We start from the raw sequence: 22,143 nt of genomic DNA, 5'->3' as shown, positions 1-22,143 counted from the left end.
TGATCAAAGATTATGAGGTTTTGTCATGGGGGTCAATCAAGGTAGATGGACATAGGCATGAGGTACATGTAATGTAATGTAATTCGAGATTTATAAAGCGCGTTCCTACTCAAAGAGCATCGAAGCGCTGGGAAGAAAGCACGTAGTAAAAAATAGACAGAGGATGAGAAAAATAACAGAAATAATGAAGATAGAAAAACATCCAATAGAAGAAACTGAAACGATCTAAATCAAAGACCCTGATCTTGATGTACCAAACAATTAACGAGGAAAGAGCCAAGTTTTCACCAATTTCCTAAATTTCATATAACCTGATTCTTGCCTAATATTCTGTGGGAGAGAGTTCCATCCTCTGGCTGCAGCTACTGTAAAGGCTTTGTCTCCCCATTTGGCTTTATGTGTGCGAGGGACCTGAATCAAGTGAGCTTGGGAAGACCTCAAGCTTCTTTTAGGTACATGCAGGAGGAGTCTGGAAGTCAGGTACTGTGGTCCTATTCCATGAACTGTCTTAAAAGTAAGACAGAGCGACTTAAACTGGATACGCTGCGCCACTGGTAACCAATGTAATTTCCTGAGACTCTCTCTAACTGATATACATCGTGGGAGATTAAGAACCGCTCTGACAGTGGAATTCTGAACTAATTGGAGTCTTTTTATCAGCCCCTTATCCAGATTAAGGAACAGTGCATTACAGTAGTCTATCTTGGACATTACCAATGCCAGGATGGCAGATACTCTCCATTCATGTAACAGATAGGGGAAGATTTTTCTGAGCATTTTAATTGACCATAAACTGATGTTTACCACATGATTAATCTGTTTTTTAAAAGACAGATGTTCGTCGAACAAGATGCCTAGGTTTCTAGTAACAGTAGTGGGCACAGGGCAGTTACCACATTCAGAGGGCCACCACCGTGAGTTCCATAAATTCTTTCCAGGTCCAAAACATAAAACTTCAGTTTTGGTGGCATTCATTTTTAGCCAATTGGTCTTCATCCATTTACTCACTTCCACCATACAATTACTGAATCGATCTGCAACCTCCTCCCATGGCTGATTAATAGGAATAATAAGCTGGGAGTCATCAGCATAGGAAGATGGAATGAAACCAAAAGTACGAATTAGACTAGCCAAAGGCGCTACATACACATTAAACAATGTGGGGCTGAGGGAAGATCCCTGCGGAATCCCACATGGCAGAAGATAAGGTCTAGATTTGAAATCACCACAGCTAACTGTGGTCCATCTATTTGTAAGAAAAGACTTCAAAAGTTTAAGCGCCTTGTCCCGCAAACCCACATGATGCAAACGGGACATTAATAGTGTGGGAGAGATAGTGGCGAAGGCAGCGGATAAATCTAAAAGAAACAAAACGGCCCCCTTGCCTTCATCAACCATCCTTCGAATAGTATCAGAGGATGAGATTAGGGCAGTTTCAGAACTATGCCCTTTTCTGAACCCGTATTGGGAGATATCAAGAGCATCTGCTTTTGTTAAAAACTTGATCAATTCAGAGTTCAAATTTTTTTCTAGAATCTTTGCCAAAAATGGGAGACGTGCTATTGGCCGCAAATTACTCATGTCCTGATTATCCCCCTCTGTTTTTTTCTTGAAGGGTACTACTATTGTTTCTTTCCAGATAGATGGGTACTCCCCAGACATAGCTACCTCTTGGTAAATGGGGACCAACATCCGTGCCATTAAATCCGGAACCAAGTGAAAAATGGAAGGAGGACACGGATCCATAGGGGAGCCCGATTTAATTTCAAGAATCTTCTTTTTAATAGTATCCATGGAAGGGGGTTGGAAATATGACATTAGTGACTGGCCATCTGCTGTAGCACTCTCTGTTATCATGGGGGGTAATACTTCGGGAATGATCTGGGTATCAAAGTTGCTATGTATATGCAATATCTTATTTTCAAAATGAAAAGCAACTTTGTCACAGAAACCCTGAGAGTTTTCTAGACCAGCCGGCTTCATGGGCACAGTTAGGGCCTTAATAGTCTTAAAAAGTTCCCTGGGGGCATTAATAGCCTCCTTTACTTTGGTAGTATAAAATTTAGATTTGGCCATAAATTGTGCTGCTGTATAAGCCTTTAGAGTGGACTTAAGGGCCACCCTTTCCTCAGGTACTGGATTAAGTTTCCACCGTCTTTCCTGCTGCCGATACTTTCTTTGAAGGAGTTTGAGGTCTTTTGTAAACCAAGGGTGACCTGGTTTCTTCTGACTATTGGGCCTTCTAATTACAGGGGGTACCATTTCTTCCATGGTCATTTCCACTCCTTTCAGAAAGCTGTCAAATACATTTATCGTTCCTTACGCTTAGTCATTCAGAGCATTTATGTCTTGACTACTGATTTCACATAATTAATAATGAACACTTGTTGAACGTGGCTCTCTGTAGGGAAAAATCCTGAAATTTTTCACTTTTTCCTCCCAGTCTATGCTGTCTCCCCATGCCGGACCTTAGGACTCTGGACACTTCCTTGTTGTCTGGCAGCAGGGAAGTGAGCCTCTCATCCTACCGAAGACAGGGTAAGGGGGGAAGGACGTGGCTGGAGCACCGCCCCCAGCTGGCCCCATGTGATAGGTGTACTAGATACCTGGGCATGGGGTGGGGGGTGCGGCCCTGGTTGCCAAGGGGAATTCTGGTGCATGTGCTGCCCTCATTGGCAACCCCGGTTGGCCATGTACGAGGCCTGATGGAGTAGGCCTGCGAGATCTGTGGGCACCTGTGCTCGGGATAGGAATCCTGTGAGGCGGACTAGACCTGACTGGGTTCTACATCGTCCCCAGAAGGCCCCAGCAGAGGGGTCGTGGTCAGCATGGAGCCAGACAGGCATCGCCCAAAGGACATGCCCAAGTAGGGGTGGAGCCCCCAAGGGGGGGGACCACTACCGAAAGGAAGCCGGCTGGATTCCAAGGTGGGAAGCTGGTTACCTGATACGCGGCCATGGCTCACGAGCATCGGCCCCCTGCATGGACAGGGTGGTGATGCAGGTGCTCCCTGAGTGGGGAGACCATGCTGGACAGCGTGTGTGAGACCAGTCGTAGTTGGACCCAGAGTGTGCCTCAGGCCTGGAGGGGCGGGTAAAGTACGGGCCCAGCAAAGCTGGCCTGCACCAGCATACCCACGCGCTGGAGACCGCCGGTTTGGTTGAGCTGGCGCAGTAGCCCAGAAGGTGCCTCAGTGCAAATGGGTGCCATACAGTGCAAGAGCCTAGGAGCTCGGAGCACTTTCCCTCTGCCAGTGCAGGGTGAAATTGCCCATGCCATCCATTCAGGTTAGAAAGTAGCACTGTCACCAAGGTGCCGGTTTGAGTACCCGGGCTGGGCCAGGTATGGATTGGGGTTGGCCTCTCCACCCCGGGCATCCATGTCTACGACCGGGTGGGGTGATTCCTATGTGGATGCGCACATGGCCAAAGTGACAATGGCATGAGTATTTACGCACGAGTAGTCATGATAGGAATGGAGCCTGAGGGCTCAGGCTGACTGAGGTGCACACGCACTGTTGTGGTAGCTGTAACCGAAGTGTTACCTGCCTTGGCAGGTTGGTGCGCACGCTAGGGCACAAGTGCCCAGGAAGTGTCAAACACGCACTGTCACGGAGAGTTGCTCTACCCATACAATGATATGGGACACCGAGGCTTATTAAGTGTGGTTGCAATAAGGGATTGCAAGGGAGCAGCCTCATACTGTTTGGTATCGTTGGACTCAGGGTGACAAGCTTGAGCCATTGGTAATTGTAGCTTTGTCACTCCTGGTCAGGAAATGACGTTCCTGGGAAGTGGTCATTTCTAGGACTGGTTCTGGTGTCCCGTAAATTAGACACATTCCAGGGATCCCGGGGGAAGAGCACATCTCCACATTCCCCAGTTGACCGCTATAAAACTTGGGCATCCAGAACGACAGACCCCTGTTATTTGGGGCCTGGTGCACCCTACGCACTACAGCATTGCCGCCGGCTCTATTATGAACCGGAGACAATGCTGTAGGCCGTTTGCTGCTGGGCCAGCAATCAATCAATCAAAAAATTTTATAGAGCGCGCTACTCACCTGTGAGGGTCTCAGGGCCCTAGTGGGGAAGGGGGCAAGGGGGGTGTAACTGTTCGAACAGCCATGTCTTGAGGTTTTTTCTGAAGAGTAGGAGGTCTTTGGTTTTGCAGAGGTTGGTGGGGAGGGAGTTCCAGGTTGTGGGGGCGAGGTAGGAGAAGGCCCTGCCTCCTGTGGTGGTTCGGTGGATGCGGGGGACTGTAGCTAGTGCGAGGTCGGCTGATCAGAGGTTGCGGGTGGGAGTGTGGAAATTCACTCTTTCATTGAGGTAGGTCGGGCCGGTGTTGTGGAGGGATTTGTGTGCGTGGATGTGGATCTTGAAAGTGATTCTCTTGTCTATGGGGAGCCAGTGAAGAGATTTGAGGTGTGGTGAGATTTGTTTGTGGTGGGGGAGGCCAAGGACGAGGCGTGCGGCTGTGTTCTGGATTCTCTGGAGTTTGCGTTTGAGTTTGAGTGTGGTGCCGGCGTAGAGGGCGTTACCGTAGTCAAGTCTGCTGCTGATGAGTGCATGGGTGACTGTCTTCCTGGTCTCTGGGGGAATCCATTTGAAGGATTTTTTTAGAGTGCGGAGTGGGTGGAAGCAGGAGGAGGTTAGTGCATTGATTTGTTGTGTCATGGAGAGGGAGGGGTCCAGGATGATGCCGAGGTTGCGTGCATGGTTTGCGAGGGTGGGTGCGGGGCCTAGGGCGGTGGGCCACCAGGAGTCGTCCAATATGGTTTTGTTGGGGCTGAAGATGATGATCTCGGTTTTGTTGGAGTTAAGCTTGAGGTGGTTAGTTGTCATCCAGTTGGGGGTGTTGAGGAGAGCAGCGTATAGATTGGTTTTGGCGGTGGTGGGGTTGCGGGTGAGGGAGAGGATGAGTTGGGTGTCATCTGCGTAGGAGAGGAAAGTGATTCCGTGTGGTCAGAGGATGTTGGCCAGGGGGACCACGTAAATGTTGAAGAGTGTGGGGCTGAGGGAGGACCTTTGGGGACTCCGCAGATGATCTTGGTAGCGGTGGAGTGGAAAAGTGGAAGGCGGACTCTCTGGGTCTGGTTGGTGAGGAAGGAGGTGAGCCAGTCTAAGGCTTTGTGGCGAATTCCTACGTTGTGGAGGCGTGTGCGGAGTGTGTGGTGGCAGACAGTGTGTCAGAGGCTGTGGAGAGGTCTAGGAGGATGAGTGCGACAGTCTCGCCTTTGTCGACTTTGGTCCTGATGTCGTCAGTGCATGCGATGAGGGCGGTTTCCGTGCTGTGGTTCTTGCGGAACCCGGATTGTGAGGGGTCAAGAGTGTTGTTTTCTTCGAGGAAGTGGGATAGGCGGGCGTTGACTAGTTTCTCTGCAACCTTGGCGGGGAAAGGGAGGAGGAAGATGGGGTGATAGTTGGAAAGGATCTCTGGGTCGGCTTTGTTTTTTTTTAGGAGAGCGGTGATTTCTGTGTGCTTTCAGGGGACTGGGTCAGTGGTGGAGTCAAAAGAGGAGTTGATTATGTCGCGGAGTATGGGGGCGATGGTTGGGCTGGCTTTGTTGTAGATGCGATGTGGACAGGGGTCGGAGGGGGATCCGGAGTGGATGGAGTTCATGTTTTTTTTGGTTTCTTCGTGTGTGGTGGGGGCCCAGGTGGTGAGTGTGGTGGGGGGGTCATGAGTGGGGGTTGAGTTGGGTGAGTGAGGGGTGTGTGTGGTGGGTGTGTGTGGTATGAAGCTTTTGTGGATGTCCAGGATTTTGTGGTGGAAGTGGTTGGCGAGGGCGTCACATAGGGGCTGTGTGTGTGTGGGGTCTATGTTTCTGGATTGGGTTTGGCTAGTTCTTTAATGATGGTGAAGAGTTCTTTGCTGTTTAGAGAGTTGTTGTCAAGGCGTGTCTTGTAGTGATCTCTTTTGGCGGTGCGTATGAGTTGGTGATGGGTGCGAATGGTGGCTTTGAGGGTGGAGAAGTTGGTTGTAGAGGGTTCTTGTCGCCATATTTTCTCCGCTTGGTAAAATTTGCGCTTGGAGTCTTCGAGTTCGGGGGTCAACCATGGGGCGTTCTTGATGTTGCAGGTGGCGATGTGTTGTCTGCGCAGGTAGTGATCCATTTAGAGAGGTTGTGTGCTCCTGCCTTGGGGTCGTTGGTGTGGGGAGGGAAGTTGTGAGCCAGTTGGGAGTTCAGGCGTTCTGTGGGGATCCTGTCCCGCATGCGGTAGGGTGTGGTGTGTTGATGGTGGTGTGTGGGGGGTTTGGTGAAGGAGAAGTGGACGCAGTGGTGGTCAGTCCAGAGGAGTTTGGTGGTGTGGGTGTAGGCTATGTGTTTGCTTGAGCTGAAAATTGCGCCAAGTGTGTGTCCTGCTGAGTGGGTGGGTGCGGTGAACAGTTGTTTGAGTCCGAGGTTGGTACGGTTGTCTATGAGGGAGGTAGAGTTGTGGTCTTGAAGGTTCTCCAAGTGAAAGTTGAAATCACAGAGGAGGATATAGTATGTGGAGGTGAGGGCGTGCGACCTGATGGTGTCGGCGATGGTTTCGCATAAGGCGGGCGTGGTCCTAGTGGTCTGTAGATTAGTGTACCTCTGAGGGTGGAGTTGTTGTTAATGTGGATTAGGAAGTGCATGTTTTCTGTGTTGTCGATAGTGTCTTGGGAGCTGGTGGTGACTTTGATGGTGTCCCTGTGTAGGATGGCGATGCCACCACCTGGCCTGTTGAGGCGGTCTTTGTGTTGGAGTTTGTATCCCTTGGGGGTGGCGATGGCTATGTCGGGTTCCGAGGAGGGGTTGGTCCAGGTTTCTGTGAGGAAGGCAATGTCAGGTGAGTGTGAAATGAGGTCCCAGAGTTCTATGGCATGTTTGTGAAGGGAGCAGGTGTTGAGGAGCAGGCAGTTGAGGTGGTTGTGGTGGGTGGTGTTGGTGTGGTTCATGAGGGTGTTGTTGCGGGGTGTGTGTTGGTTGTGGGGTGGTGTGCTGCAGGGCTGGTTGGTGGGGGTGGGGGCAGAGCAGGTGTGTATTGCATTGGGGGTGTTGTGTTTGTTGTCGGGGGGTCGCTATGGTTGGTGTGTGGTGTGAGGGATGAGGGGCAGGAGAAATGACAGGTGTGGCAGGTCAAGGGGCCATGAGTGTGTGTGGGGCTGGAAAGGGTGCAGGTGGGGCGAGGGCCTGGGTTGAGTGAGTGGAGGGTGAGGGGGAGTAGATTTGTCTAAGGGGAGCCGGGGGGCTGGCGCCGGGTGCGGTCTTGGCGCGGACAGGCGCAGACGGGCTTACCTTTGGCACGCCAGCAGCGCGTCCGCGCCACAGCTGCCATAAATGGGGAGAAGGGAGAGAGTGGCAGCTGGGAGGAGCGAGGTCTGGGCAAATGGGAAGGCTGGGGGGGGTGAGCCACAGGGATTAGCAGCGGCGGGAAAAAAACAAAAGGAAAACGGACGGTGAGGAGGTGGGGGGAGGCGGCAGGAGCCGCAGGGAGGCAGCAGGAAGGGAAAGGAGAAAAAGATGGAAAACGGACGGTGAGGAGGTGGGGGGTGGGGGGTGGCGGGAGGGGCTGTGGGGACGCAGCGGCAAGGAAAAGGAGAAAAATATGAAAACGGACAGTGAGGAGGTGGGGGGAGGTGGGAGGGGCTGCGGGGACGCAGCGGCTAGGGAAGGGAGAAAAAGATGGAAATCGGACGGTGAGGAGGTGGGGAGAGGCAGGAGGGGCCGCAGGGACGCAGCAGCAAGGGAAAGGAGAAAAAGATGGAAAAACACAGTTTCCGCCCGCGACTCAGTGGGAAATGCGTAATGGGGCCAGCAGGGAGGTCCCTGCACAGGCGGCAACCTGCCCGTCGGGACTTCGGCGGACGTCCTTTTCTGTCTGCCAAAGTCGTAATGACCCCTTTATTCTGGCGACTGGGCCCAGCAGTTTGGGGTAGCAGCATACTGCTCACACTACTGGTGTGTGGCCCTTCATTGGGGGGACCCCGGCACCCCGAGACAGCTTGTGAAGTGAATGGATCACTATTGCGGGTCCCTGCAGGGGGGTCATTGAGGTCGAGTGAGAGCATTTCTCTTGTGTGACACTTGGCTGCATGCTCATTGTGTGCTGTGCCCGTTCATCGGTTGGAACCTGCAGAGGTGTGGGTTCAACCTGAGGAGTGCTTTATGTGGCCTAGTATTGCATGATGGAACTTGCGTCTAGTGTGTTTGTCCGGAGAGTCCAGTACTGCTAATGTCATAGCGTACTGGACAGAGTACCTAAACCCAGAGGGGTACTGAAACCAAGTCCTGAGTGGAATCTGAAGGTCTGGTGCAGTTCAAATTATCACGCACCGGACTAGTGCCTCATGTCAAGGGGGGTATGACACCAGGAATTGGTTGAAGAAACCTGGTGCTGTCCGGGAACCCCCAATCATCAGGGGCACAACACTGAGCACTTTCTATGTGGGATCGAACCTGTCTGGGGGCCACTGGAAGTACACGGGCACCAGAAAGGGTGTCTCTAATCCAGACACACAGACTTGGTAACTTTTTGTGTGCAATCTGAAGTGTCGAGGGCAGGTTGAGTTAAGATGCCCGACGGTGCATCTCTATTCCGGAGGTGCTGAATTTGGTTAGTATTTGGTAACTGGATTGTCCAGCGGGGCTGGGCACCTCAGATTCTAACATTTGGCCCCAGAGACCGCCCCCCTGTGTTTTTCAGACGTCTGAGTGAACCTCCTATTGGTAGCCTGAAGTCTCCTCCTTAATTGTTTACTGGCTGTTGTCTTTCCTGACCCCCACCTTGACCCCGACACCTGGGGAGTTGTGACTTAGCCGTGAGAGGCTGGGTGCCCAGGGAAAAGTTAATATAATCTGTGGGGTTTGCTGTGGGACGGGGTTAAATGGAGGCTGGTTGGCAGGTCCCCAGAGGGTGTGCAAGTATTTGGGCCTTCACTTGCCAGTTATCACGAAATCGCATTAGGGTCCCGGAAGGGAGTGCGTACTGGAGTGTGTGTGTGTCGTATCAGTGACAACTGATACCCAGGCCCCGTGCATTCGCACAGGGTAGACGTGACTCAGTGAGTCTGAGTGAGAACAAGTGAGTGCTGGGGCAGCACTGTGGTGTTGCTGGCTACTCAGGCTCTGCCAGGGAGTTCATAAGGTTGACATCACATTTTACTAGTGTGGCTAAGGCCATGGGTCTAGGTAGGAGTGTGGCTTACTGTGATAAACATTGTGCTGCTACTGTCAGCCCCAGGGTGCACCCTGGATTGCACGTGTTACACTGATCATGGGTGCCAGACTTTACCTTTTCGCGAGAGTAGAATGGAGACCTTGTAGTTCCCTGCTTCCCTGCGAATCAAGCGGACCACTAAGATGGTGAAGTCTGTTCCACTGGGATGAAGGAACGAAGCTTGATCAAGCAGACTCCAGCCTCCCACCTGACTTCATCTGGGTTGTTCATCTATCTTCAAGGAAATAAAAGACATAACTTTAGAGCTAAGACATTAACAAATATGGCTTTTATACCAATGTGCCCACCTCTGCATACGTAATGTCCCTTCCTCCTAGCTACTTGGGTGTTCCTTTTGGATGCATTTGTTATTCGCTCTACATATGAAACAGAACTCAACACTGTTAATTCACAATGCTTTTACAAGAACCATGCCTCAGTATGTGTGAGGAAGGGAAGAATCACCTAACACATACCTAGGTAGTATAGGCTCTTGATTCTAGGAGGCTGAATACTGAACAACAGACCAATTTGAAAATAATGTCACAAGATTCAAAAATAGCAATATACCAATAGTAGTTTTAAATCAAGTTCATCTCTGGGTATATGTCAGGGTTCAATAGACCTTCAAACTTAATACCATGCAGATTTTAAATCACAGTTCATCAGCTTAAATTATCAATGTTCAGCAGTTCATCAAATTGCAGCATTATAAAAAGTCACTCATAATGAAACCAATCTCTGTCTGTTCACCAGCTCTTATGTAACTATTCTTTCTTCTCCTTTTAGCTCAGAAAATATACAGAAAATGGTTAAATTCACCAGTTTCATCCATAAGGAAAACTATGAGGTAAGTATCTTTTCTGCTCAATCTTAAATTGAAATGATGGAAATTGCAGCTGAAATGTGTTGTTCCTTTTGTTTAGCAGGTCACATAGAGGACAACAAATAAGTGTGGAGAGGCAAAGGGAACCTGAAGCCATAGGATGCACCCGTCACAATTAGGAGGGACGGAGAATGCCAAGTGCTCGGGACGAGGAGGAAGCGGAAAGCAGAGGACAACAACAGGAGGAGCAAGAAGCGCCAGCACAGAATCCAGCGGAAAGCACAGGTAAATTCTGGGAGCACACACGGATGACGAGTGAGCATTCCGGTGCAGCATGTAGCCTTAAAGGACAGGGGTGGCACATTCTGCCTGGCTGAGCTTACACTTTAGCCAAACAGTGACAATCTCACAATTTTCTAAAAATCTTGAATGATGAAGTTGATATGGTTTCCTCTACGTGTTATAGACTGCATTTGATATTTTTCAAGGTAGTAAAGGGGCTAGGTTCTGTATGCATGTATCATCATTCCACAGAAAAGTTTACTTTAGGCTAACATTTCATATTAAATGTTCCAGACAAAACATTTATGTTCACAAGCATACATAGCTGCAGAGTATTACCCACTCTAAAGCTATATCATACGAAGTATTTTAGAAAGTTTAGTTCAGAAGACTATATAGTAAATGTTGTTTGTTTTTTTCTATTCAAGACTTGGATGCATGGGCCAAATCCATGCCAGATCCAAGAGTGTGATACACAGTAATATGTCTTTCCCAATTCCCCTTTTCTCCTGAGTTTTCAGGAAAGATACATGTCACTGTGTATCACCCGTTTCTGGTGCTGGCATGGATTTGTCTCATTCATTCAAGTCCTGAAGAGAAGAAAAAAATATATAATTTACTACATAGTCTTCTGAACTACACTATCTCTCACTGTCTAAAATACTGCGTATGATGTGCCTGACCAAATATTAGTTCAGCTAGTTCCTAGATGTTCTGTGAGTAGTGTGTGAAAAGCCTAATAATCCTTCAGAGTCTGGCTTCTCTTAATCCCAAGTACGTTAGCAGAATATTTAGTTTTAAGTGCTGTGCTACAAAAATACTGTAGCCAGAATATCAATTACAAAAATATAGTGAAGATAATGTGTAGGTTAGTAGAGGCTCCCTAATCTTATCGCTGAATAAATGCATACCTTGACACAATATATTTCTTCAAGGTACATGGATGTGGAGTTAAGAATATCTATTCTTACATATTTTCGTATTTTTACAATACTTTGTGGGGAACATTTAGGTGGTTGTCACTGTGACTATGATGTTTTTTTGGCACAATGTTTTTGTGCTTGATATTCCATCATACAACTGAACCAGGATTCCATAGCTCAAATCTGTGCAAGCTCCAATAATGATAAAGTGAGGCAACAATATTGTTGCAAGAAATGGAAGATGAAGGACCATGCAGACCAGATGCGAAGAGTAAAACATTCTAGACTTTGTCTTGTCAAGCTGATGAGGTTTTGGTACAATCCCAAGGCTCTTGGGAGATCAACTCTGTCTTTGACTCTCAGCCATGTCTAATAATGAACGTCCAGGGAGCTTTGCTAACAGTATGGGGAGATGGGCACATGCACACTCAAAACTCTTCTTAATTCTGGAGTTTGAACTTTGATCCCTGTGAGGTCACATACTATCAAATACTGGGGAGATCCCGGAAAAAGCTTCATGCACTGACAGTGTTGTACCATACCCTATCTCCTCATTCCACAGTCCCTCTCTGTTATCCCCTTCTCCTCCTGAACCACATCCCACCTGTACCATTCAAGCCACAAAGAGACTCAGCATTGTGATGGATTGAAAACTCTGTACGTTGTTATTCAATTAGGAGAGGTGTAATGTAATTATACACCTCATAAGAGTGACAAGCAGCAGGTAACACCTTCTAATCACTTATAATTGTGGGATACAGTGCTTCACCAACTACTTGTACTAAATACCTGCAAGACCTTCCTACAAATAATGCTTGCATGCCACCTTACTTAATAACATGCCAATAAGTGACCAAGCCTAGTAACAGGTTACCAAGAGATTCTCCCAAGCAGTGGGTTATTATTCCCCCATAGGCAGCAACTGGTCATCATGCCCTGCTCTCCAGGCAACAACTGTTTACATTAAAAAGTCTACATTACTCTGCCTTTCCTAGTGAGAAGGGAGAGAACCATTTACATGCCTGGAATCCGTGCCCATCCCAAGGAAACTTTCCAACATTAAGTTCCAGGGCACCAGGAATAAAAGGATCTCGGTTATTGCAAACTGAGCCAAGTTACCCCTATCTGCCATTGGATTCCAAAAAAAAAGTTCCTATAATTGGTAGAAAGAAAGGTGAGGGATCATTAAAATGCTAAAAACAATTATTACATTTTTGGACAAAGCCTGCACATAAAGCCACTTGTCAGATGGGAATAGGCAATTCACAAGGTGAAAAAAAAAAAACTTTTAAGCGAAGGAGCGGTATGCCCAGAAGGCAATATTAACTGGTACCAGGAGGTGTGGTGTCAATTTGCCCACAAGCTTTGGAGGGGATATGGTGTGGCCCCCACAACGTGATGAGTATAATCACAGATGTTAACTAATTGTCAACTATTTGTTTGACACAGATACCTTTTCAGATCCCCACAGAGGGTTCCAATGAGTGGTTTAAAGTCATACCCCCAGAGACACAACATAATTAACAGCCCGCCAAGGCAGAAAATGTTGAGGAGAGGAGTGAATTCTCCCCAGACCTGATGCACTGTAATGAGAAAGATGACTCAGTAGATGGGGTAAAATTAGCCCCTGACTTGACTCCTGAACAGCAGATGAAATGTAGACAGATGTTGGGATAGCTTGCTGGTCCTCCTCACGTACCCCAGTTGGACTCCAGTCTGTGATCATGACATAAAACCTGGGAATAATTTGGCCATGAGAAGCAAACTAAACAGAATGTCGGACTGCATCCTGGAGTGCAACAAGGTAGAAGTATCCAAGATGTTGGACCTGGGAAGAGTTGAGTGCTCCTGTTGCCCATAGGCCAGTCTTTAGGTACTAGTGCTTACCTCCTTCAGTACTGAGGACGGAACATATCCGTCCTCAGCCATGGTGCTCATGTGCTAAGATGGAACTGTTCCGTCATTGGCACATGAGCAGGAAATGCCTCTGGTGCGGCACCATAGGGATTTCCTTTCTGCCAAAATCGCCTTGGGAGGTGGGGAAGCACTTCCACGCCTCCCAACGCTGTTTTTTGGTTTTCAGGTATATGATGATCAGCGTGCGCGGCGCACTGACATAATTTCTCTGAAAACAAGAGTGAAATGAACTGATTGGATCATTTCACTTACTCTGCATCGATGCTCATAGGGCTATCTCAGCGGATATCCAGACGGGAGAGGTATCGTTAGAAAGGGCAGAATCTACCCTTTCCAATGGTACCCCTCCCCAGTGGATCCCTGCTTGGGGATTCCTGCAGGAGGGCGATCCCCAAGCAGGCATCCCACCCAGAGAGGGTGGAGCTTCCCCTTTGGCAAGGACTTTTGCTCCTCCCCTCATATTTGTTGGGCCAGTTCAGTCTTTGAGGGGCAGATGGGGCAATAGCCCCCTATCTGCCACCCTGGGGGGGCAGAAAGCCCTCCAGACTCCAGGGATCTTTTTTGTTAATATGTAAGAGTGGGGGCTACCCAGAATGGGCATACCAAAGTCCCCACCTGCCCCAAAATAAATAGAACAGTGTTTTTGCCCCACCAGGGGCTAGACAGGGGTACTTACCCCCCATCTGCTCTCAAAGTGAGGCAGGAAGCATACTAGACATCAGGTTATTTTTTACAATAAAAAAGTGGTGGAGGCTGCCCACACAGTGGGCAAGGCCGTGCACCCCATATATATGTATTATATGTATATATATATATATATATATATATATATATATATATAAATGAAGGTAAATTGTCCTGAATAGCGTGTTACGGCACACTTGTTTTCTCTTCGGTGGTGCTGGTTTAAGGCAGGACGACCGTGTTTAAAGAAAATAAATTCTCTTTCTATTACGAAAGAAAAAACCGCACTCCATCGTTGTGCCTATAAAAGTTAATCTTTTTATTCCATTTGTGAGATCACGGCAAAAACAAACCAGGAATCCCCTGACGCGTTTCGGTCACACCGGACCTTGATCACACATATATATATATATATATATGGGTAAAAAAGTATTTCTGCTCCCCGGGGAAGAGGGAGGGGTAGAAAGCCCACTAGCTAATAAGATTTGTTTTTTTCATACGTAGGGGCGGGGGCGGCCCAAAATGGGCATGCCAACGTGCCCATCCCTCTCAAACACAAATGGGCACAGTCTTTCTGCCAGGGGGTCTTACCCCTTATCTTGGGGGGGGAGGGGGAGGAAGCTCAATAGACACCAGGGATTTTTTTTTTGTTAGTGTATGGATGGGGCTGCCCAGAATAGGCATGGTAATGCCCCTCCCCAAAAAAAGCCCACGGTCCTTCTGCCCCTCAAGGGGGGGCAAAAAGCCCACTAGACACCAGGTAACAATTTGTTTTAAGAAAAAAGAGGGGTGAAGCATGGTCATGCCCCCACCCCAAATAAATGGGGACAAAGTCGTTCTGCCCCCCTTGAGGGCAGATGGGGTAATTACTCCTGATCTGCCCCCCTGGGAAGGAAACAGCCCACTAGACACCAGGGAATTAAATATATTTATATATAGGGGTGGGGGCTGCCTGCCACCATGGGCATGGTTATGCCCCCACCCAAACTGAAGGGGGTGACAGTTTTTCTGCCCCAACTGCGGATTAAAGTATCTCATCCCAAAGGCAAGCAAGAGAATATTTGACTCTTTTGGGTTTTGATTTTATATATGGGCCAAGAGAGCTTGCCTAGCTCCCAACATCGTCCCACTTGCAATAGTGAGCGGCTGCACATTTTGGACTTGGGTACGCTGCCACCTGGGAAAACCTACCAGACCCAGGCACTTTTGAAAACTAAACTTCTGGGGGAATCCAGGGTGGTGTGCTTCACATGCACCCCACACTATTTTCTTACCCACAATGCCCTGCAAATTGGAAACTTTGCCTGAAATCGTGCATTTTCCTTACATATCTGTGATGGAAACTCCTGGAATCTGCAGTAATCCACAAAATTCCTACCACCCAGCATTGCCCCATCATTACCAATAAAAACTCTGCCCCACTTGTGTGTGCCCAAAGCATAATCAGTATAAAAACATAGGAAAAAACTGCCCTTTTGAATCCACCTTGGTTCCCTCTCTATTTCTACATGTTTTTGGGCCTTCCCTGTTGCAGGCACCTGGCCCACCTACACAAGTGAGGTATCATTTTTATTGGGATACCGAGGGGAATGGTGGGTGATAGGAAATGTGTGCCGGTGCGGTGATCCTGCACAGAAATGTACGAAAATTTGATTTTATAGCTAAATTTCGAGGTTTGCAGTGGATTTTGGGTAAGAAAAAGTTTGGGTGATCCACACAAGCCACACCTCCCTGGACTCCCCCGAGTGTCTAGTTTTCAGAAATATCTGGGTTTGGTAGGTTTCCCCAGAAGGCTGCTGGGCCCGGGACTAAAAATGCAGGTGCCCCCTTGCAAAAACAGTTCATTTTGTGATAGATAATTTTGTAGTCTCCACAATATGTTTTGGGCCCATTCCTGTCGCGGGCATTTGTCCCACCCACACATGTGAGGTAGCATTTTTATCTGGAGACCTGGGAGAACGCTGGGTGGTATGAAGTTTGTGGCTTCCCTCACATCCCAGAACTTTTCATCACAGAAATGCGAAGAAAATTTGTTTTTTTAACAATTGTTGAGGTTTGCAAAGGATTCTGGGTAATAGACCCTGGTGAGAGCCACGCAAGTCACCCTATCCTGGATTCCACTAGGGGTCTAGCTTTCTAAAATGTACAGGTTTGCTAGGTTTTCTCGGAGCTGGCAGAACTTGGGCCCAATCCACAGCTAGGCACAGTGCAGAGAAAATGTCAGTTTTGAGTGTAAAAATATGATGGGTCTACGTTGTGTTTTGGGCTGTTTCCTGTCACAGGCACCAGTCCTACCCACACAAGTGAGGTACCAAATTTATCTGGAGACTTGGGGGAATACTGGGTGGAAGGAAGTTTGTGACTCCCCTCATATTCCAGACATTTCCATCACAGAAATGTAAGGAAAATGTGTTTTGTTAGGCAAATGTTGAGGATTGCAAGGGATTGTGGGTAACAGAACCTGGTGGGAGCCACACAAGTCACCCCATCCTGGATTCCCCTAGATGTCTACTTTTCAAAAATGTACAGATTTGCTAGGTTTCCCTAGGTGCCGGCTGAGCTACGGCCCAAAACCCACAGCTAGGCACATTGCATAAAAAAGGGTCAGTTTTGGGTGGAAAAATGTGATGGGTCCACGATGCGTTTTAGGCCATTTCCGTTGCAGGCACTACGCCTAACCACACAAGTGAGGTACCATTATTATCGGGAGACATGGGGGAATGCTGGATGGAAGGAGGTTTGTGGCCCCCTCACATTCCCAACCTTTCCATCACAGAAATGTAAGGAAAATGTGATTTGTTAGGCAAATTGCGAGGTTTGCAAGGGATTCTCGGTAACAGAACCTGGTGAGAGCCACACAAGTCACCACATCTTGGATTGCCCTAGGTGTCTAGTTTGCAAAAGCTTGCAGGTTTGCTAGTTTTCCCTTGGTGCTGGCTGAGCTAGAGCTCAAACTCCACAGCTAGGCACATTGCAAAAAAGGGTCCATTTTGTAGTGGAAAAATGTGTTGTTTCCACTTTGCGTTTTGGGCCTTTCGGGAGACTTACAGAAACACCTTCCAAATGAAAGACAGTGTGTAAGTCATTTTGAGAAATTCCCTCTAATTCACATGTTTTCATGGGGACACCCAAACTCAGAGATGTGCAAATAATCACTGCTTCTAAACTCTATATCTTTTTATCATTCCGGAAATACATAGTTTTCCTTGATACTTATTTTTCAGACTTTATATTTTACCAAATGACTTACAGTATACCTAATACACAATGAAACACCATTGCAAGGGGGACCTCACCTATTGGCTCTGGTGTACCTCAGGTTCTTGTTGAACCTACAAGCCCTATAAATCTCCGCAACCAGAAGGGTCCAGTCGACATAACGGTACATCACTTTCGAAAATCCACGATAGTTAGGAGTTACAGATGAAAATGTAGACCCAAATGGTGTTTTATTCAACTTGATTTCAATAGTTTTTATTTCAACTGTTACTTTCGATAGGAAAACCTTGAATTATCTTCTCAAATGGCCCCTTGATAAATTCAGAATATTGTCTACTTTTCAGAAATGTATAGCTTTTCAGGATCCACTGTTGGTTTCACACCCATTTTTACCACTAAGTGGACAGAGGTTTAAAGCACAAGAACAGGAACATTGGGCTATCTCTCAGGAAAATGCCAAAACTGTGTAAAAAAATTGGTTTTCTGATTCAAGCCGGCCTTTCCCTGAAATCTGGGAAAATGGTGATTTTAGCATCGCAAACCGTTTGTTAATGCCATACTGCAGGGAAAAAACAGACACTTTCTTCTGCAGCACTTTTTTCCAATTTTTCCCCCAAAAACCCACAATTTAGCTGTGTTTTGGCTAACTTCTCGGACCCCTGCAGGGAAATCCACAAACCCTGAGTATCTTTGAAATCCCCAGGATGCTGGAAAAAGGGACACAAATTTGGCATGGATACCTTATATGGACAAAATGTTATTGGGGCCTAAGTGCAAACTACCCCAAATATCCAAAAAAGGCTAATCCTGGGAAGGGGGGGCCAGGTGGGGAGGCCTTTCAGTGAAAGGGCTAAGCAAGGGACAAAAGCCCTTCACTTCTGCATGGTCTATAGTCTCCTCAGTTCCATGAAAAAATACAATTACCCATCTTATCCATCTTGTTGATGAGCTAGTAGACAGCCTGTTTGGAGCCAATACATAAGTACCTTTTACGTGAATGATGGTTACTGACAAATTGCAATAGATGCAATCTGCCAGGAGAGGACTGAATTCCTTACAGCAGAGGATCTCTACACTTCAAAGTCAAGCCCCTTAGGCTAAGAAAAGTGCCCCCACTTTCCAGTCTCTGCTCAGCTATGTGTTTTTGGCCTTAAGGAGTTCTGTGTGGCCTAACTTTGCAACATTGCTGTCTTGTTTAGGTCTTGAAGGAAGCATCTAAAGCACTTGGAGTAAGTACTGGTGCAGATGCAGGGGGCCAAACTCACCAAGGCAAGGAAGTGCCACGTCAGTCAGTGTTCTGTGGTCTGTCTCACATATGGGTCACAATCTGCACTTTGTAGTACATGTTGTAGTATTATAATAGTACTATTCACATGCTACAAAATGTGGTTCACAAACCGACGTGTGGCGGTCTCATTCTCTGCCTCTCCTATCTTTTCTATTTAGAGATCTCTGCCATACGTGTGGAGTTCCACGCACACATATGCATTCGATTTTGTAGTAAATCTGACAGGGACTAGAGGGAGTGACTGGAAAATGGGAATGCTTACTCCTAAATGGGAGGGGTTGAGGCATACATAAGGGGGTGCAGAGAGGGACATTCAAATAAAAACACACCCACAAAAGAGTAGGATAATTGATAGTCACAAACTGAACTTCTAAACTTACTACAGTCAGAAAGGGCACTCAAAAGCAGTAAATGTACTTCAGAAAATACATGGAGTAGGTCCAGCACCATACGTGGCCACCTCCAGGGACTGCAGTACACTTTCATAGACAATAACAGAAGCACCAAGTAACAGAAAATATTTAAAGAAAAGTAATTGGGAATGTTTTAAAAATTACAGACCCAATAAATATTTATTTTATAATTAAGAATTTCAGATTTTATACCAATGTTTACAACATTCTCAAATATCACTTCTAACCTGAAGTAATCCTTGATGTTGTTGTTGCTCGCTCTTAGGCTATCCCTGACTATGTAAATAAACCCACTAACTGCACTCTATTTCATGGCCTTGGGATCATTCCAGAGGGTCAGCTCTCACAACCTAGGTATCTCACAGGCAAGCCAGCCTTGATGCTTGAATCAGGTACCAATGATGCATCAATAGAAGAGTGCACTAGTTTATTACCATGCCACAGTCACTGGCTGACAGGCAGAGTGGCAAGGGAATGTTATGCCTTTGCCTACTTCTCTTGTGTGATTGATGCTGTTGATTACACCCACTTGACACTTTAGCCACCTCATCACACATCACATCTTTTCCACAACAGACATCGCTGACACTCCATCAACATGCAAGCTATGTGCCGGGCCAGGGGCTGCTTCACTGATGTGTACACTGACTTTCCTATAAGCCCATATGACAGCCACAAAGTCTATCAATGACCTCTTACATGTTGTTTCATTGCTGGGGATTTTAATAACAAGTGGCACATTGGTAAGTGAGAAAATCTCAGACAGGGGCTCCAGGTCCATCGGTGGGTGGGGGTAGCATCTCAGACACATTCACTCATTACTCACTACAACTCAGTACATAACCATTACACTGAAACTCATTCTTGAATTTAGACCTGATGCATAACATTTAGAAGAGAATACCCTTTTAAGAAATATCACCTCTTTTTGCAGGTAACGCCGTGGCTGCTGTCTCTTCCCACCCTACAGACGTACAATCACACAACCTCACGAGGTACAATAGGGCACACATATGTACACAAGCCATTCGTGAGCACACTTTCGGGATCCTCAAGTAGTGATTCAGATGTCTTGACTGTGCCGGCAAAGAGTGCTGGTGTGCCCCCAAGAAGCTGTCTGCAAGATAGTAGAAGCATGTTGGGTGTTGGGGGCTTACATATCAACATTACCTCTGATCTATGCCTGCGCCCAGGTAGCCGGGTGGGGTACTGAATAGAGTTCAGGGTATACTGGTGCAGGATCAACTAGTTAACTCATTGTTCACTTGAGCTGCTAGTTTAGTTTTTTTTTTTTTATTTACAACTCCAAACTGAACAACTTTATTCCCCCATAAATGCTTTCAGCATTTTGAATAGTTACTGACCGGATGTTCCTTCCCATTTATTTTGGTGGCAGGATCATTAAAATCAGTGCAATGTTTTAGCGTAATCTTCTTGCTTCATGCTCAAATTCCAGTAAATTAGGGACATCTCCTTCACATACTGGTCCCTTCACATTAAGGATGATTGATTGGTTGCGATCATCCATGAACTCAACCCAAACCAGGGGGCACTGGCCCTGGGAACCGGTTCTGCCAAGTACTTTGGTAACCCTAGCTCGTTTGATAAGTTGCACGCAGCTGGCTTCCATGTGGCTGCTGGAGCGAGCTGCTAGTTTAGTTGCTGAATTGATGTGGTCGGACTGTCTCTTGCCAATAGTGAATGGTGGATGGCTACACTGTCTATATATACTACCCTCAGTCAACTATTTTTTCGTGTCGTAGGGAAATGAGCTGAGTGATTGCTGAAGAGGGGTCGGGAGGTGCACTCGCACAAAGAAGAAACTGCCTTGAAAGGTGGACTGTTAGGAGCTGAGGCAGGTGAGGAGTGCGACCATTGCACTCCAGGAAGGAGCTGCACTTCCAGGATGGGTGGTGAGGCCTGGGAATGCCAATGGCCCTGCAGCATACCCTGTGTTGAGGCTCCAATGACAGCTTAGAGCGCACAGAGATCACATCCCCACAGTTCTTGCTCCGACATCAAGATTAAGGGGGTTATTACAACTTTGGAGGAGGTGTTAATCCGTCCCAAATGTGACGGATATACCACCAGCCGTATTACGAGTTCCATAGGATATAATGGACTCGTAATACGGCTGGTGGTATATCCGTCACTTTACCGTCACTTTTGGGACGGATTAACACCTCCTCCAAAGTTGTAATAACCCCCTAAATGTCTGTGACGGAGAGGTGCTCCAAGAACTGTGATCGCATATCAGTGGCCTCACAACAACTCAAAGCCCCTAGGAGAGGTAGGTGCGACTAAAAGATTGCACCCCACATAGGTGAATCGCCACGGCCCACGGGGGGCTCTTCCCTTGTTTAGGTAGTAACCTTAGTGTTGTGCCAAGGAAGACTCATTCACAAAGGACCATCAATCAACAAGCAGCCCTGAAGGTGCACAGCCTGTGCTCACATCACCCGCATCTTCTGCCAGTGCGCATGTCTGCATGTCAACGTGAAGTCAGCAGCATCAATGACGTTGGTTTGTCCAAAAGAGAATCAATGTGACTGTTTCTAGTTTGCTGTGCAGTGCACACACCACTGAGAGCTGCACCTTTCCTGCTCTCTGCCAGCAACCAAGGGCCAACCATGATCATATTAAAATCATAGGGACTTTGGGAAAAGATAGCCAGGAATATGAAAGGGTACCCCGATAAATGGACCATACAGTTTTCCTCCACAATGGCTATAGGTCGGCTTTGACATTGACAGTATGTGTTGTGATACAATGCCTTAATAAGAGAAATAGCTAGTTTTCCTCCGCTCCGCGCAGTGACAGACTCCCCCGTTTCAGCTTTATTTGTACAGCACTGTGTTCTGTGCAAGAAGTAAAGTGCTACAGGTAGTGCTTTATTTGAGCGGGTGGTTGCCGGTGGGACCCACCAGCACTCGTTTTTAGGGACCGGCCATTCTTTATATACACCGGACATTTACCGAGAGCAAAAGGGGGAAATACATCACATAAAGAGGAAAGAGGGAGGAAAATAAAGATGGAAAAATCAACACTCACAAAGGGAGAAAGCAAGAACCTGCAACAGTGAGATAAAGGGGCAGAGAGTAGTGAATTAAAGACGCAAGAGTCCTTGGTATTCGGCGCGTTGACATGTGATAACGCCAGCCGCGCGCTTCTGAGCAGAGCTGTGGACACGGCACTCATTCTTTTACAAATTAAGCGTTGACTACAGGAGAGCAATCGATGCCCTTATTCTGACTCAATCGTTTGGTAAAACTTGAGGACACCAGTGGTGAAAGGCACTTGATTTTTATTTTCTGAACTCAGTAAACCCTGAGTGCTCTGGGACTCCTTAAAACGATCACATTCTTATCACGCAAAACCCTTCCGCGTTTCAACGTGGAATAGAT

The 22,143-nt window shown here is 47.3% G+C and overlaps 1 pseudogene; it reads right to left on the bottom strand.

Annotated features, from left to right (window-relative positions):
* Positions 1 to 20,159: 20,159 nt before the first annotated feature.
* LOC138295804 (small ribosomal subunit protein eS28 pseudogene) lies at positions 20,160 to 20,369 on the bottom strand (annotated as a pseudogene).
* Between the last annotated feature and the right edge of the window lie 1,774 nt (positions 20,370 to 22,143).

Source organism: Pleurodeles waltl, chromosome 1_2 (genome assembly GCF_031143425.1).
Source record: "Pleurodeles waltl isolate 20211129_DDA chromosome 1_2, aPleWal1.hap1.20221129, whole genome shotgun sequence".
Classification (NCBI taxonomy): Eukaryota; Metazoa; Chordata; class Amphibia; order Caudata; family Salamandridae; genus Pleurodeles; species Pleurodeles waltl.
Note: the sequence above shows the minus strand (reverse complement) of the source record. Positions and strands in the feature narration are given on the sequence as shown.